This window comes from Callospermophilus lateralis, chromosome 4 (genome assembly GCF_048772815.1).
Source record: "Callospermophilus lateralis isolate mCalLat2 chromosome 4, mCalLat2.hap1, whole genome shotgun sequence".
Lineage (NCBI taxonomy): Eukaryota > Metazoa > Chordata > Mammalia > Rodentia > Sciuridae > Callospermophilus > Callospermophilus lateralis.
This window is the reverse complement of record NC_135308.1, coordinates 72297312-72314982: the sequence shown is the minus strand read 5'-3', so window position 1 is coordinate 72314982 and position 17671 is coordinate 72297312. Positions and strand designations below refer to the sequence as shown.

The 17671-nt window shown below is 35.4% G+C and overlaps 1 protein-coding gene and 1 pseudogene across 1 annotated transcript in view; one reads left to right on the top strand and one right to left on the bottom strand.

Moving 5' to 3' along the window:
• LOC143398295 (uncharacterized) overlaps positions 1 to 17671 on the top strand; it is a 326595-nt gene that overhangs the window by 27231 nt on the left and 281693 nt on the right.
• LOC143398297 (protein tyrosine phosphatase domain-containing protein 1 pseudogene) lies at positions 7407 to 9748 on the bottom strand (annotated as a pseudogene).

Sequence of the window (17671 nt, the reverse complement as noted above, 5' to 3'; positions counted from 1 at the left end):
TCTCACCACTCCTAGTCAATTATAGTTATTGAAACTAAAGTCAAAGCAATCAGACAAGAAATTAAAGAGATACAAATATGAAAAGAGGTCAAATTATCTGTTTTCTGAAGAAAGAATCCTGTATGTAGTATACTCAAACATCTCCATCAGAAGAAATCTAATACTGATATACAAATTCAGGAAAGTAGGATAGAAAATTATCATCCAAAAATTAGTACCTTTTCAGGCTGGGGTTGTGCCTCAGCAGTAGTGTGCTTGCCTACCACGTGTGAGGCCCTGGGTTCAATCCTCAGCACCACATAAAAATAAACAAATAAAATAAAGGTATCCTATTCAACTACATATATATATATATATATATATATATATATATATATATATATATATATATATATATATATATATTTAAAAGAATCAATACTTTTTCAATATTACAATAATAAATCTGAGAAACAAGTCAGGAAAACTATTCCACTCACAATAACCTAAAACAAGGCACTGGTTATTGTTTATCTTGAATCTTGTTATTTTAACTGGGGTGAGATGAAACTTTAGTGTACTTTTTATTTTATTTCCTTTATTGTTAAGAATGTTGAACAGTTTTCTCATATTTGTTGGCCATTTTCATCTCATCTTCTAAAAAATATCTGTTTATCTCACTTACCCATTGACTAATTGAGTTATTGGGTTATTTTGACATTTACATACTCTGGATATGAATCCTCTGTCAGAAGAATAAGTGGAAAGAGTTTCTCCCATTCTTCAAGCTCACTTTTCAACATCTTGTTTCCTTTGTTGTTTGAAATTTTTAAATTTGAAAGTGCCCCAATTGATTCTTGGTTTCATTTCTTGATCTTTGGGACTTTTTTTAAGGTAGTCACTGTTTGTGCCTGTGTATTGGAGAATTGGCCCTATGTTTTCTTCTAGCAATTGTAAAGATTCTTGTCTAATTACTAGGCCTCTGATCCATTTTAGGTGATGTTTATGCAGGTGAGACAGAGGGAGCTCCTTTCATTCTTCAACATATGGATATTCTGTTTTCCCATTTGTTAAAAAGTCCATTTAGTCAGTTTTTTTTCACTGCTGTGACTAAGAGACCCAACCAGCACAATTGTAGAGAAGAAAGGGTTTATTCAGGGGATCATGGGTTTCAGAGGTCTCTATTTATAGACAGAAAGCTCCATTCATTGGGGCTAGAGGTGTGACTGAACATCATGGTGTAAGAGTGTGGCAGAAGGAAGCAGGCTGCATGGTGATCAGAAAGAAGAGACAGACTCCTCTCTCCAGATACACAATATATACACAAGGCCATGCCTTCAGGAACCTACCCACTCAACCCACATCCTACTAGCCTTCAGTTACCACCCAGTTAGTCCCCATCAGGGAATAATGCAATGATTGCATTAAGGCTTTTACAATCCAATTGTTTCTCCTCTTGTGTTGTCTCACACATGAGCTTTTGGAAGACACTTCACATCCAAACCATAACATCCATTTTTTCTCCAATGTGTTTTTACTGTTTTTGTCAAGAATCACATGTCTATATCTGTGTGGGTTTATCTCTGTGTCCTCTATTCCATTGACTTTAATGTTGCTTTTCATAAAAATACCATTCTATTTTTGTTAATAGAGCTCTGCAGCATATTTGGAGCATGGGAATTGTGATGTCCTAGCCTTGTTCTTCTTGCTCAGTAGTCCTTTGGCTACTCTGGATCTTTTATTCTTCTATATGAATTTTAGGACTGATTTTTCTAGTTCTGTGAAGAAAGTCATTGATATTTTGATTGGGACTGATTGAAATTATAGATTGCTTTTTGTTGTATAATCATTTTATCAATATTAAATCATTTATTGAAGAACAACAGATGACTTTCCATCTTCTATAGTCTTCTTTAAATTCTTTCTTCAGTATTATAGTTTTATTTTATAGGTCTTTCAACTTCCCAGCTAAGTTTATTTTTTTCTTGCTTGTTTGTTTTTTTGCTTTACATTATTTTTTAATATTTTATTTTTTAGTTGTAGTTGGACACAATACATTTATTTTACTTATTTTTATGTGGGTGCTAAGGATGGAACCCAGGGCCTCACACATGCTAGGCGAGCATTCACCACTGAACCACAACCCCAGCTCTGTTTTAGGTTATTTTCAATGTAATACTTTTCTTCATTTTTTTGTTGGGTTTACTATTGGCATACAGCAAAACAATTAATTTTTGTGTGTTGATCCTGTTTTCTGCTACTTTGTTGTATTTATTTATCAGCTCTAAAACTCTTCTGATGAAAATTATATGTATAGAATCATAACATCTGCAAATGGACATAATTTGCCTTCTTTTTCTTATTGTATCCCTTTAATTTCCTCTTATGTCTATTTGATATAGATAACATTACAAGAACTATATAGAATAGGAATGGTGAGAGTATGAATCCTTATCCTACTCTAGATTTTTAGAGGAAATGCTTTTATTTTCTCACCACTCATTTTGATGTGATGTTGGGTCTGTCATGTATAGCCTTGAGAAGATTGAGATAATTTTATCCTAACTCTAGTGTCATCAGAGATTTTAACATGAATGGATGCTAAATTTTGTTGATGAATCTTTTTATGCATCTATTGAGTTGATTATATAATTTACGTTCTAAATTCATTTATGTGATAAATTACACTTACTGATTCACATATGCTGAACCAACCTCTGTAAAAATTTATTTTTAAGGAAGCACTTAACCAATTATTTTCATTAGCATTTCCCACTTTAATCCATAATGCAAAATAGCCTTAAGTAGAGATATTGAAAATTCCTATGCTAGAAGGATAATTCTCGTATTGTTTCAAATAACATATGGTGTCATATTTTAGAAGTGGGCTTTCCACATGGGCGTGGTCATGTGGTCCATGGGAAAAGGGCATTATTGAATTCAGTTAAGCTTCCCTTCTTTGGCATCTTCCAAAGTACCCAACTTGTTGTCATGAATACTGTGAGGGAAAGTGTGGTATGTTATTGAGGTACAGAGGAATTGAGAGAGGTCATCTTCTGCCTGGAGTGCTTAAGGAATCAGATCAGCCTGGTGTGGAATAGAGCACTCGCATCTTTTTGCCGCTCCTCACCATTCTTAACCCATCCTCCTTCACATTGTTGAAATCAAAACATTTGCACAGGACATAGTCAATAAAATATAGTTCTATCACTCCTTCCAGAAAAGTCCTGGTTCCCCATAGATATTTTCTAGCCACTCTATAGTCCTTTCATTCTGCAAGAGGACTCTGGACTGTCGTTTTTGTCACCACTGAAACCAGGATTCTCTTACTATTTCAGGCATCTCTCCTCAATCTCTCAAAGAAGCTGACAATTCTAACATGGAAGAGACAACATCCTTATTGGTGCTGAGAAAAGAAGACCCTGGATATGATGATGTTGAGCCTAACACCTTTTAGTGGTTTTTTGTTGTGTTTTGTATTTTGTGTAACCAAACTGCAGATAACTCCTTATGATATTGTTTTCTGATAAAAGAGAGTTCTGTCTTCTTCATTACTGAAAGCTTCTACATGTTTCTCTCATTTACAATAAAATCTCTGAGCCTCAAATACCAGTGCCATTCTCTTAATTTGAATGCATTCACCCCTAGCAATCTCTGAAAATTCAGTGTTCAAACTCAATGGATCCCATATAGGATCCCCCCACACTACTCACTTGCTTTTGTTAGATGAACAGATGTTCATTCTTCTCTTGAACAGCATAAAACTGGAATGTATTCCTGAACTAAGAAACTTATGAAAATTAACTTAGAAACACCTATCTTAATATTCAAAAACATCCCATTCATGCTTGAATAAAACCTACATTTAGTAATTGGGGAGTATCAGGTGGATGGAAAATGGCTATGTTTCTTTTAATTTTTCATGATTTTTTTTATAAAATATCAGTAACTAGATTCTACTACTGTCTATAAGTCTTTTACTTCAATGGCTTCTTCTCCTATCTTGTTATTCCAAACTCTCTAAATCTCATCTTTCTCCATAAAATTGCATTGTTGCTCATTTTTGTAACACTTTTCACTGCTCTCTACTCCTTTCTCTGGCTGTCTTTGTTTAAACCACAAATAATTCTAACCACCAGAATTGCAAAAGATTCTAAATGGCTATGTTTACTGTGAATTATTCCCATCCCAGACCATCCTCACATATTTACTTGAGTTGGAGAGGTCTGAATAAGTGAGCCAAACTCTGAAATTCTGTATGCTAAAGTCTCATTTCATCTATAGCAAGTTTTTCAAAATTCAGTTATTTGCATGCAAACAAATGAATGTTTCCACATCTACATTCTAACTGAATAATTTTAAACCAGGATTTTACCTACTCTTTTTTCTGATTCCTTCATTTTCCTTAATGATTTTTTTATTCTGTTTTTATTTTGTTTAATTAAAACTTTTGTAGTTGTAGATGGACACCATGCCTTTTTAAAATTTATTTATTTATTTTTTATGTGGTGCTAAGAATCAAACCTAGTGCTTCACACATGCTAGCCAAGTACTCTTCTATTGAGCTACAGGCCCAGTCTCTTCTGTTTTTATTAATGCATTAGAGTTATACATAATAGTGTGATTTATTTTGACATATTCATACTTGCATTTAATATAGTTTGCTCTATTACCATCCCCAGTTCTTCCCTCCCCCTCCTCTCCTCCTTTCCTCTGCTCCCCTGCCTCTACTCTGCTTTTCTCCCTTATGTCTTATCGGTTTACCTTTGGTACTTCATAGATACACATAAAGACTGAATTCACTCTAGTATATTCATAAATGTACTTAGGATAATTTGGTCAATTTAATCCTTCAGTTCCTCACATTTAATGTGCCTTCAATGTTCCCCTCAATTTTCTTCTCCTCCTCCACTGAATTCTCTTCTACTTTCATGGACCCCACATTTTGATTTTATTTCTCTCTAGCTTTATCATATGAGAGAAAGCATTTGATCTTTGACTACCTCAGTCTGTTTTTCTTTACTTTTATAACTTTATTATTTTATTTAAAAACAAAAAGTGTATTTTCCTACCATAATATACATAAATTTACTTTGAAAATTCTGAAATTTATGAATCATATGTACAGTTGTTTTTTTTTCCAAAACTTCCCTGGCACTTCTGCAATTCAGAATTGGGAATCATTTATCTATATTAGAAAGTTTAAAGGCCTTATTTTATTTAGACTCTGAAGTCCCCACATTTGGAGGTCTACCTTCATTGTTGGAACTCACTAGATATACACTTACAGTAATTTTAGGAAAGAGCAATGGCAACTGTCAGCAATAACAACCTATTTCCTAAACACATCAGACTCATTTACAAATCTATGTTTTGTTTTATTTGGGGATTGTTCTTTTCACTTTTATTCAAATAAACACAATACTTGTACATAGACTGATCATATCTCCTTTTAAGCTAATGTATCTGGATTTTCAGATGTGCAGTGCTGTGGTCAAATCATGACTATTCTATAATTTGAAACAAGTATTTTGGACACACAAGCAAATAGCTGGGGCGGGGAGTTCAAAGAAAAAGAGCTGATAAAAGTCACTGTGATGACACTTTCCCACTTGAGGTTGATGGATACAAGGACAAGTATTTTTTTTTTTGGGGGGGGGGATCTAATGTACCTCTGGATAAAATGCAACTGCTTCCTCTCCTTCTTTCCAAGGGTGGACACTTGAAAAATGAAACATTTTAGGAGTGGTCTAGAGAGTTTGTTGATTTCCATTGGATTTGATTTCCTAAGAAACTTTAAACACTATGGAAGAACACTGAAGTTAGCCTTTGCCAGTAGAATTAATAAGATCATAATGACTCAAATATTTTCTGATGTTCTAGACTTGTAATTCAAAAATTAAGGAGTAGGGGAAATTTCATTCATTTTAAATTAGTCTTGCTTCCCCAGAAATTCCATCTTGAAAACTAAGTAATACCTTTGTTAGTTTGAAATTGATCTCTATTAATATCAATTTTACTGAAGAAGCTGGTGTCTTTTCTGTTGCTTGGGCTTTGATACTCCTACATATTAATTTAATTTCAATAAAGTTATGGCTTCAAGTACTGAGTGATAATTTGACCTGTAAGAAACAAGTTTAGGCAGTCACATCATCCTTATCTGAATCCAATTAGGGCAAATGCAACCTGGGGTTCAATTCAACTTAAAAATTATAATTCTCATAGCAAAAAAGCAGCCAAAGACAGAGGCCTGAGACAAGTGGACCTACGGAACTGAAGACTGGGGAGTGTGGGGCCCGTTCCAGGCCATTGTCTGTGTGGATGTTGTATTTGCACAAGCAGGCTAGCCCGGCCCTGACTGCTTCTGGCTGTGTCACCTTTACAGAATGGCTGTGGCATCTGGAGAGAGCAGGGCTGGCACAACTATACTTTCTATGAAGTCCCTGGAGGGACATAGCCAAGTCCTGTTCCTTAGCAATTTCACACACTGACCACTTCTAATCCCACTTCCTTTGTAAGATGTGACTTGGCTCAGCAGCAACTTTGAAGAGTGGGAATAGGCCTGGTGTGTTGAGACTTGCTCCTGCCTACTGTGGCAGCCAAGGTTTGAAAGATCATCTGGAAATCCGACAAAGGACAAGCCCACTTTCTACTAGTAAAAACTCCCAGTCATAGCGCAGAGTGGTGGTGCATGCCTGTAAAACCAGCAGTTCAAATGACTCCAGCAGAAGGAATGTGAGTGCAAAGCCAGACTCAGCAAAAGTAAGGTGTTAAGCAACTCAGCCAGACACTGTCTCTAAATAAAATATAGAAAATGGCTAGGATGTGGGTCAGTGGTTAAGCAAACTTGGTTTCCATCCCTGGTACCAAAAAATTAAAAAAATTCCAGTCACTTTATAGTCTATCCACTAAAGTAAAATAAAATGTCTTTGAAAAATAATACATTTTGAAATTCTGACACATTTATAAAAACAAAAAACAAGAAATTTCAAACAATGTCTTTAGAAGTCCTTTAAAAATGTATCAATTTACTTCTTAGTAAAAAATAAAAAACAGTTTAAGAATCTCTGTGACTTTCCAGTGGGATACATACACAGTAAGGTTTTACTACTAAAATTATCTATTTGGTAAAACCTCTAGGAAAAGTTCTATCAAGAAAACAATTGTTTTTGAATTACTTTTTTCTGGAATGTCAAAAATAATTAAGGTAAACACACATACTTAAAATGTTAAAACAACAATATTAATTCAATTGAATAAATAAAAGAAAGTGGCACCAACTTTATTGCATTTTTTCAAGAGTAAGATGTAGCTCAAGGATATTTTAAAACAAATGATTTCCCCAAACAAGGATGATCATTCTCAGCACAAGCCAATAGCATTCAAAATAAAGTGCTATGAGAAAAAGTAGCTCTACAAACTTCAGCTTATTCACAGATGAACAGAAATGTTATCTTGATATTTAGGCCTGACATATTCATCATGAAGAGAAATTTACCTTCACAAAGGCCTGGCTTGGGGCTCTTTTGCCATTTTTTCCCCTTCCCAAAATGTACTTAAATATTTTCTTCAGGACTTTGTAAACTATTGGTTCTTTTTCAGAATCAAAATTAACTTTAGTGAAAGCCTTAATGATGTGAACAAGGCAAGCTTTCTCCACCTCAATGGAAATTTCTGCAGGTTCACTATGCAATGCAACATGCAAAGGATAATCTGGTCCTGTCCCTTCTCTAATAAGAACAGGGCTTCAGTGGAATCTGTGTGTCTGTCAACTAATGTGTTCACATCCTCTTTGGAGATTATAGGCTTCTTTAGTTGCTCCACCAAAGACCACATCAAATGACCCGGAATGAAAAGATCTCTCTCACCACATGTTCTTTCCCATGCTTCATTTAGGAAATTTAGTTCTTTCTGCTACATTTCTACCTTCTTTTTCACTTCCTCCTTTTCTACAAATTTAGTTAAATTTGCTAGGGCTTTTCCTGCCAGTATACTCCTTGCTTCAACAGTCAATTCACATGACAAGTCAGCACATGGCACTGCTTCAGACAGAAGCAGTTGTTCTGGGTTTCATGTCCAACCAAAAACTGTCTCTTGGGACTGAAGCCACAGTCCTGAGAGCTGCAGCACATCCTCATCCTCCTCCACAGAACCTGGGCCCCAACCTCGGTGCAGTTCACAATGACAGAGGGTCACTTGCTGCTGACAAGGGTTTAGATCCTTATGGAGATTTGCAAAGTTGGTGTAACTGGTTCCCAAGGATTGCATGAATGTGAAATACCCACAGAGAATGTTCTACTTCATTGTACTTCCTTTGGAATATCTCTCCTACAAAATAGTGATGGTTCATCATCATTGGGTCTTTTGAAACTTCCACACTTAGAGTGACTCCAGAAAAAAATGTGTTACCAACCAATGCCTCCTCTAGTTCTGGAGATGGTGCATCTCAACAATGTCTGATGGGCTTCTGCTGCTGGAGGTTGTGGCCCAGCATGTCCTGGGCAGGCATGGTGATTCCTCTTGTTCCAGGAGAGTTTGGGTCCTCTTTAAATTTGAGTCACTGTAGCTGAATCACATTTTCAGAAAGATCACTGGACATCCTGCCTCTTCCAAAGGGAGTCAAACTCTTGCTCATTGGAAAGAATCATCCCATTTCTCAAACTCTGCCACCACTGCAGTAGGGTCAAATGGGTCTGATGCCTCACTCTTGTGCTTCATTAACACTTCATCCAGCCACATTGTCATCATCTCAGACATGGTCTTTTCAATTTCAGCAGAGAGTTCAGGTCCTTTAAACATGACCTTAATCACCACTGACCTGTTTTCAGGCAGGAATTTGCAGACCGGTTGGACAATTTGGGACATGTACTTCAGAAGTCATGACTCATAACCATGAATCAGATGATGCTGATGAATTAGGTACTGGACTAATGTGACAGTGTGTGCTTTGGTATCACATCAAGAGAAATACTATGGGAGAGGAGTGAGAAACAGTAATTTCCTGTACACAGCAGTTGTCTTCTGATTTGTGTGGAATTAGGTCACTTGGCCAGCACAAATATAATTGCTTGATCAGCAGTCATTTTTGTTGCAAAAACTAAATAACATGCTTTTAAAACACCTGTGTGGCTGAGCCGTGACGACAATAAATGACTACTTTTCCTTTCTGTAAGGAAAATGTCATCACTTTCACTATATCCAAGACGGTAAGAGATGCTACCCCATAACCCTTCCATCCAAAATTGTACAAATAAATGCCACCCTCCATGAATACTTCAGGAAGGAATGTGAAGCCTTTCTTGTTCCACAGAGTTCCCACAGCTAGCACCCTTACCAGGGTGCTACAGGTTGGTTATTGATTTTAGACCATGACTGAGGATCTGCTCCATGATGTGGTACTTCTCGAGGAGCTCAGATAATAGGAGAGCCATGACCTAGATATTGTTAGTGACCCAGGAGGAGTAAACACCCTTAATGCCTTCTCCTGCTCACTCCAGCAGGCTGGATTCTCACATTTGCATGCTCTACAACCACACTCCATGGAACACACAAATGTCCAGGGATGACATTCCTGTACTCACTCTCCCAATTTTGTGTACTTCAGTGTTGGATATTCTGAATTTCCTTTCATGTTTGCAACATACCCACTATTATTCACCAACATGGAATATGGTTGTTTATTTGAAGGCAAGACTCCTGTGGCAATAGTTTCTTTTGGAGCTTTGCTGTCACTGTCAGGATCCGAAGCCCTTTGAGCCAGTGGTCTCATTCATTATCCAGGGCCCAGTGATGCAGGCGGACAGGCAGAGCTGGCTACCACCAAGGTGCTACTTCTGAGGGTCTACAGGAGACCTCCCAGGCTACTCTCCACTGCCCAGGGTGGGAAGTGAAGTCCAGCCCAGTAAATAGATAATGTCCTCTTCAGCAGACCACACACCTGCAAATCTGTGTTTATACATGTCTCTGGAATGGCCCTCTGTACTCTCCAGTCCTTTTTTATCTGGTGTGTCTAGGTCAGGTTTCTCAGAAGGTACAGTCAAGGGGCTAGTTGGTGTGCTGTCATCTCAAGATGCAGCTGTGGGGGAGGACCCACTGTGAGCTCCTATCTTGTTCTTGGTGGTGTTCAGTCCCTCCTTTGTGGCCTCTCCATGAACTGACAGAGAAAAACCAACATCAGTTGTAGGGATGGGTTGGAATTTTTCTTAATATTAATTGTTGTAATCTGGAAGATGCTGACTTTATTAGAAGATTCAAGAGTGTGAGGGTCGAGCAATAGGAGCAGACATACTTACCAGAGTTCCCAATAGTGGCCATAACCAAAAGCTTAGCAAGTAAACCTTAATGTTTTTATTTACCTGTACACATCTCAGGATATGGATTTTTTTAAAAAGTCGTGATCAGACTTAAATTAATTCAGATAAAACATGATTTTAGCAGAGTCTCTTTTGATAGTTTTTATCCAACACTCATGCATCAGACCTCTTTCTCTATAGCCTCTCTTCTTACTTTTGGTAGGGCTGACACAAGTGTGCATCTCATGTTATATTAAAAGAAGATATTCTTAAAGGACCTTCTTTCCTTTGATATGTCCATGTTGGCTGTGTTTTGGTTATACTTTCCCAACAAGTGTTTAAGAGCAAACTGGTCAAAATTTGACCATGTCCTATCTACTATTAAGGTCACCTGAGATTCCTCTAAGGTCCTTCTTGGAAACATGTGAAAAGCCTTTTGGCTTCTTTATCTTCTTGACTTGTCTGCCGTGAAGGATCAGGGTCTTGCTGACCACAGCTGGCTTCCCTTGGAATTATCAGGGGCATTTCTCTCTTCAATAATCCTCCTCTTTACCTAATGTATACTGACTGACTTCCCAATAAGCAGGATCCTCATGATTGCCCTGATCAGGACAACAGTTGATTCACCAGATTTGCACAGCTTTTAAAAGGGTTCTGTCTTTCTCTAGATCCTGGATGACTTTAGAATGCAAGGTCCTAAATATTGGAAGCCCTTTCCTTACTCCTTTTCCTTCCATGGGTTTGGTCTCCAAGTTTTGGTTTAAAATATTTAGAAGGTCACCTTCACGACTCTTGAAGTGGAAGTAATAGTTTTAGCTTTAAGGCCCATAATTTTTACAGTTACCCTTTTTCATTAATTGAGGTCAGGATTAGTACTGAAGATCAGCATTATAGTCTATCTATCCTACAGGTGAGGACTTGTTATCTCAGATTAACCCAGGTTGTTTTGTTAGTAGTAGTACTTCTACAAACAAAAGACAATGGTGATATTTTACAAGGCAAGTACAAAGCAAAATTTTTACAAGTAAAGCAAATCCAGTTTGTATAATAATTTTGAAAATCAGATGAAATACATAAACTATAAGTTAAATTTGACTTGTTTGCAGATTGTTATTATTATTTTAGGTTATTCACAAACATGGAATATGGTTGTTCATTTGGAAGCAAGACTCCTGCAGCAATAGTTTCTTTTGGAGCTTTGCTGTCACTGTCAGGATCCAGAGCCCTTTGAGCCAGTGATCTCACTAATTCAGTGTCCAGTCTTTTAATCAGAGTAGCATGGTTTGCAAAGCCAAGTCTTTGGACATCTTTAACTAATTTTTCTCTTAAAGGTGATGGTCTTAATGCTATTAGGATCACCGAAATATAAACCTGGAAAATTACTAATAATTTTAGTTTGGAGGACACCTGTTTTGTAGTGTGTTTTCTTAAGCTTTTGCATTTTTAGTAGGCACCAATAGATATGCAGTAGATATTTCAATAAGTAGAAGGAATACATTCTAAAATAATGGTAAAGTATAGCACAGTAAATACATAAACAAGTAACAGAGTCTTTTATTATCATTATCAATCATTATGTACTAGATATAATATAATGTGCTATGCTTTTATAGACTGGCAGGACACTAGGTTGTTTCCTCCATTACCAGCACAGACATGAATAATGTGCTGCACTGTGAAGTAGCTATAATGTCACTTGGCAAGAGGAGTTTTTTATTTCCATGTGGGACTGCCATCATATATGCCATCCAGCATTGATCAAAACATCATGTGTTGCATGCTTGTGTATACATGAGAATTTATTTCTCTTTTTTAAATTTATCATTTCAGGATTCATAGTTCTCCATGTTATTATTCCTAAAATATCACTTATAGTTTCACTCTATTACATTAAGAGAATAAATCATAATTTTGAAAATAATTCCTTTCTTGCTGAATGTTTGGAATTATTTCTTCAATTAACAACTATCAACTGTAAATATTGTACTGGACAAAGTAAGCAAACTCTCCTGGGGCTTAAATTCTAGGGGATCTGAGGGGGACTGATAATAAACAAATGTCAGGTGATAATAAATGCCATAAAAAACAGGAAAAAGAATTTAGAGGACAATATGGTTGCTGTTTTGCATAGAATGGTTAACAGAAATACCGTCACAATGAGTAGATTGGCTCATAATGCTTTTTATTTTTTCAAATAATTTTGTCAACATAGTTCCCCACAGAAAAAACTACAGTCAAGAAATATAATTTTTTTGAATTCTTAAATATATATATATATATATATATATATATATATATATATATATATATATATATATATATATTGGTAATTACATTCCAAAGGGTTATAGCTACTGTATTACCTACCACCTTTAAGGTAAGATTGTTGAGAATTTGTGCTATTTTATAAGCTTTGTTTATTTGAATTTCTTATTTATTTGAATGAAGATTTTTCTTTTTTGTTCTAATAATCATACATAACAGTAGAATGCATTTGACACATCATACGTAAATGGGGTCTAACTTCTCATTCTTATGGGCGTACATAGTGTAGAATTACAGTAATAATTTAATCATATACGCATACACGGTACTAATATCTGATTCATTCTATTACCTTTCCTACCCTCATATACCCTCCCTTCACTTCACTTCCATCTGTATAATCCAAAGTAACTCTATTCTTCCCTAGACCCCTCACCACCTTATTGAAAATTAACATCCATATATCAGAGAAAACATTTGGTCTTTGATTCTTTGGGATAGGTTTATTTCACATAGCATGATATTCTCCAGCTCCATCCATTTACCAGCAAATGTCATGATTTCATTATTCTTTAAGGCTGAATAATATTCCATTGTGTATATTTATATCACATTTTCTTTATCCATTTATCTGTTGAAGGGCACTTACATTATTTCCATAGCTTAGCTATTGTGAAGTGAGATACTATAAATATTGATGCGGCTTAGTGCCACCCCCAACTAGCGTGGGCAGTTGAACTAAGGTTGCTCATGTGAATTTGTGGTGACACAAATAAAACACAGACACAAATTACCTTTACACAAGATTTAGGAGGGCTTCCCCCAACTCTCAGGCTCACCAAAAGGGAGAGCAAGAGGATAAAAAAAAAAGTCATAAGAGGATAACAAGAGAGAGACAGGGAGCACATTCAGAAGTCAGCTTTTATTGGGGTGGGAGTGGTTAGGGAGACACTGTTCTTAGAAGGATTTATCCATAAAAGAGTAGAATGGGTAGGATTACAAGGGAGCAGATGAGTGTAACTCAACTGCAGGGTACACCTACACCTGAAGACTGGCCTTGCTATCTGAGCTGGGTCAACGCCCAAACCACCATGAATGTGGTGATTGGTCAGAGCCTCCTGCTTCAGGACTGGAAAGCTTGGTCATTCAGAGTGTCTCCCCACAGTTTAGTCATTATACTATGCTGATTTTAAGTCCTTTGGGTATAAACTGAGGAGTGGGATAGCTGTTTCAAATGGTGGTTCCATTTCAAGTTTTCTTAGGAATCTCCATATTGCTTTCAAGTGTGGGTGCACCAATTTGCAGTCCCAACAACAATGTATGAGTGCACTTTTTTCCCTACATCCTCACCAACATTTACTGTTCCTTGTATTCTCAAAAATTGTCTTTCAGACTGCTTTCTCAGTTTGGAAGAGTTGAGGTGCATTTTACAAGGGTACTTCACACTTGACTACAACATATTCCTCCTGGGGCTCCACAGACAGGAAACCACATAAAGATCATTTGATGTCACAGAGTGCAAGTGGTGATCCACAACTGCTGGGGGAGAACAGCAAAGCCCTGAAACTTTCTTCTTTGAGAAGCAGAATTTCTATGTCACTAAATAAAGAACTGCAAACCTTTACTTTAGTGAACAAATTCAGTGCTTCTGATGAAGAAGTAGAAACAAAACAAGTCTGTCTCTTGCTTCATTTCTCTTGTTAAGGGGTGAAGTAAAAATTCTCTACCAAAGAGGTGGTAAGAAAAACACCTTGGATCTGGGAACCAAAACTAATACTAACCAGAAGTCTGCTCAATCCTGAGGAAGTAGCATAAAACAGCTATCAAAGATCAACCACAGGTATATTTCAGTTGGCTCCTGTGGGGAGAAGCAGCACAGATGCTGAGAAGATCCACCCTGTAAATTCAAACACAAAAAGTATTTGCTCCCACAATGAACTTAACACCAAGTAATAATAATGAGATCTAAGGGAAGTCTGCCTAGGCTATTATAAAATACCATAGAACAGGTGGTTTAACTACAGAACTTTTTCCCCTCACAGTTCTTAATCCAGAAAATCAGAGGAGAGGAATAAATTCTAACTAATTCTATTAGGCCAGCATTACTCTAATACCAAAACCAGAAAAAGACATTTCAGAAAAACAATACCACAGACTAAATTTCTCATGATTATAGATGCAAAATCTTCAATTAAATATTAAAGGAGTGCAAAATATATTAAAAGAACATGACCAAGTGGGATTTGTCCCAGGTTTACAAGGCTAGTTCACATTTTAAAAAATCAAAGTTCTCCCCACGATTATTCACTATATGCCAACAAGATATTTGTCAAAATCTGATACACTTTTTTTCTTTTTTAGTACTGGAGATTGAACTTAGGGGCACTCAACCACTGAGTCCCATCCTTATACTTATGTATTTATGTATTTATTTATTTTAGAGACAGGGTCACACCGAGTTGTTTATCACCTTGCCATTACTGAGGCTGGCTTTGAACTTGGCATCCTCCTTCCTCAACCCCCAAGACACTGTGATTACAGGTGTGCACCACCATTTCCACCTGATATTCATTCTGAATAATAACTCTCAGCCAACAAATACAGAGTGATGAGTTCTTCAACTTGATAAAGAAGTTCTACAAAAGAAACCTAGAGCAAAATCATACTTACTGGTAAAAATCTCAAAGATTTCTCACTAAGATAAAAAGAAAAGACTAGGAATTCCCCTTTCATCATGCATATTAAACCATCCTGGAAGTCTTTTGTAATGCAATAAGATAAGAAAAGGGAAATAAAAGTATGCAGATATGGAAGAAAAATAATTCAAACTCACTCTGGTTATAGATGAAATGATTATCTGTGTAGAAAAAAATATCAACAGAATCAACAATAGAAACTCTAATTTCTGGAACTAAAAAGTGACTACAGGAAGGTTGCAGGATGTAATGATATTACATTAAAGCCAATCACTTTCCTATTTACCAGAAAAGAACACGAGGAATTGGAAATTAAAAACACATTACCATTTACATAAGCACCTACAGAACAAAGACCTAGATATAGATCTAATCTTTAGTAGATATGCAAAATGAAAACTATACAAATTTAATTAATAATAACAAAGAACTAAATAACAGATACTCCATATTCTTCAATAAGAAGTCTCAAAAATATTAAATAAAATTTTTAAATTTCTTGTGAGTTTTAAATAGAGTCATTTTTATTAGCATGACAAATTTTTGAATCTGAATTTTGAATCTGAATTCAATTCATCCTACCAGAATGGTGAATCATCCCTTTTTCCAGTGCAATGTACAAGATATTTTGAGACTGAGAGAGACCACATTCACATAAATTGAATTAAACTATACTGTTATAGGGTTCTATTTCATTATTGGGTTAGCTGTTAATCTTTCATTGTGCCTAATTTATAAATTAAATATAATCATAAGCATGTACATATAGGTAAATATAACAATAAAGAGTTTGGTACAATCCAGTTTGGCATCACTGAGGCTCTTGGAATATGATCCCATGGATAAAGGGGCACTATTGTATCTTCCCAAATAATAGGATGAAGTGAGAAGTTGATAACATAAATCACAACTAGACAATTCACAAATTTGTCAAAATTGACCAACATACTTGATTAATGAATGAAAGAAGAAATCAGGATGGAAATTACAAAATATTCAGAGATGAAAGAAATGAAAACACAACATCCCACATTGATGGAATTATGAGAGCAGTGAGTGTTAAGGGGAAAATTTACAACTATTAAATGAATTTTTTAAAAAAAATCTTGAATCAGCAACCTAATATTACAACATAAGGTCCTAAAAATAGAAGAACAAACTAAACCAAAATCTAACAAAAAGATGGAAGTAAGTGATGAGTGCATAATAAGTAGAGACTAGAAAAGCAAGATAAAACTAATGAAACCAAAATTTGGGACTTTGAAAAGATCAACAAAACTGACCTGTCTTTAGCTACATGAAGTAAGAAAACAACAAGAGAAGATGTTGATTACTAGATGCTTAATTGAAAACAGGGCACTCTTGCCAATTCTATACAAACATAGTGTGAAAGTACTATAAACAATGTTAACCAAAAAAAAAAAAAAATAGATAACTTAGGTAAAATGGATAAATTCCTAGAAACACAACAGCTACCAAAGTGAAATATGCTGAAATCTTTTCTCCATTTTCTTTTTCAGTTTTTTATTTGGTTTTTTGTTTTCTTAATTAATAGTACTTCTTCCTTGCTACCTTGAAAAAACAGAATCATATAAAAATCTAGACATATGTTTTACTAAAGATTGAAAAATATTTTAATTCCTGGTACTTATTGTTGAATCAAACTCACTAAATCTGCTTATTTTAAAAGCAGCATCATATATATTTTATAAAATTATGAATTTATTTAATTGATAATATATGTCTACCTCAGTTAGGAATGACTTTCTAGCCATACATATAATCCTAAATCCAAAGTTATTGTTTTTTTTTTAAATTGTATAAGTCTTTCTCTATTATCTTCTTATAAACGCTTTTGCTGTTTAGAGTCAATCTGATACACACTTCCTGGCAGATCTCATTCCCTTTCACTTGGACGTTAATTTGGTATTTTTCAGATTTCTCTATAATTTGTCGAGGTATGATTGTTTTTAATTATGGCAATGTACTAGTGTTTTCAAATTGAGATTACATTTCTCTGTCTTTTTTTCCTTCTGTGAAATTTAATCTGTTTGTTTTAAATTCTTTCTTTTTCGCCAGGTTTATTTCCATTATTCTAGGATTTTATATAAGAAGATGTGTATCTCAGTCCTTCAGCATTTCACTGATATTTTCTCTATTCTTTTCTCTTGCCGTCTTGGTAAAATTTATTCCAAGTCACATTTTTTTTAATATTTGTTTTTATGAGTCATAGACACAGCAATTAGATTGCTACCAGATTTCTGTGGCTATAGAACAAGGAATAAATGGGGAAACGCAAGATCACGATTCGCTATTTTGTCAGGAACAGAGATCCATAGCATATAACACAAATTGTTCCATTTAAGAAAAAATATTTAGAGAACATAATACAAGTACTCATAATTTTTGAGCCAAACTAAATGAAATAATATCAATTAA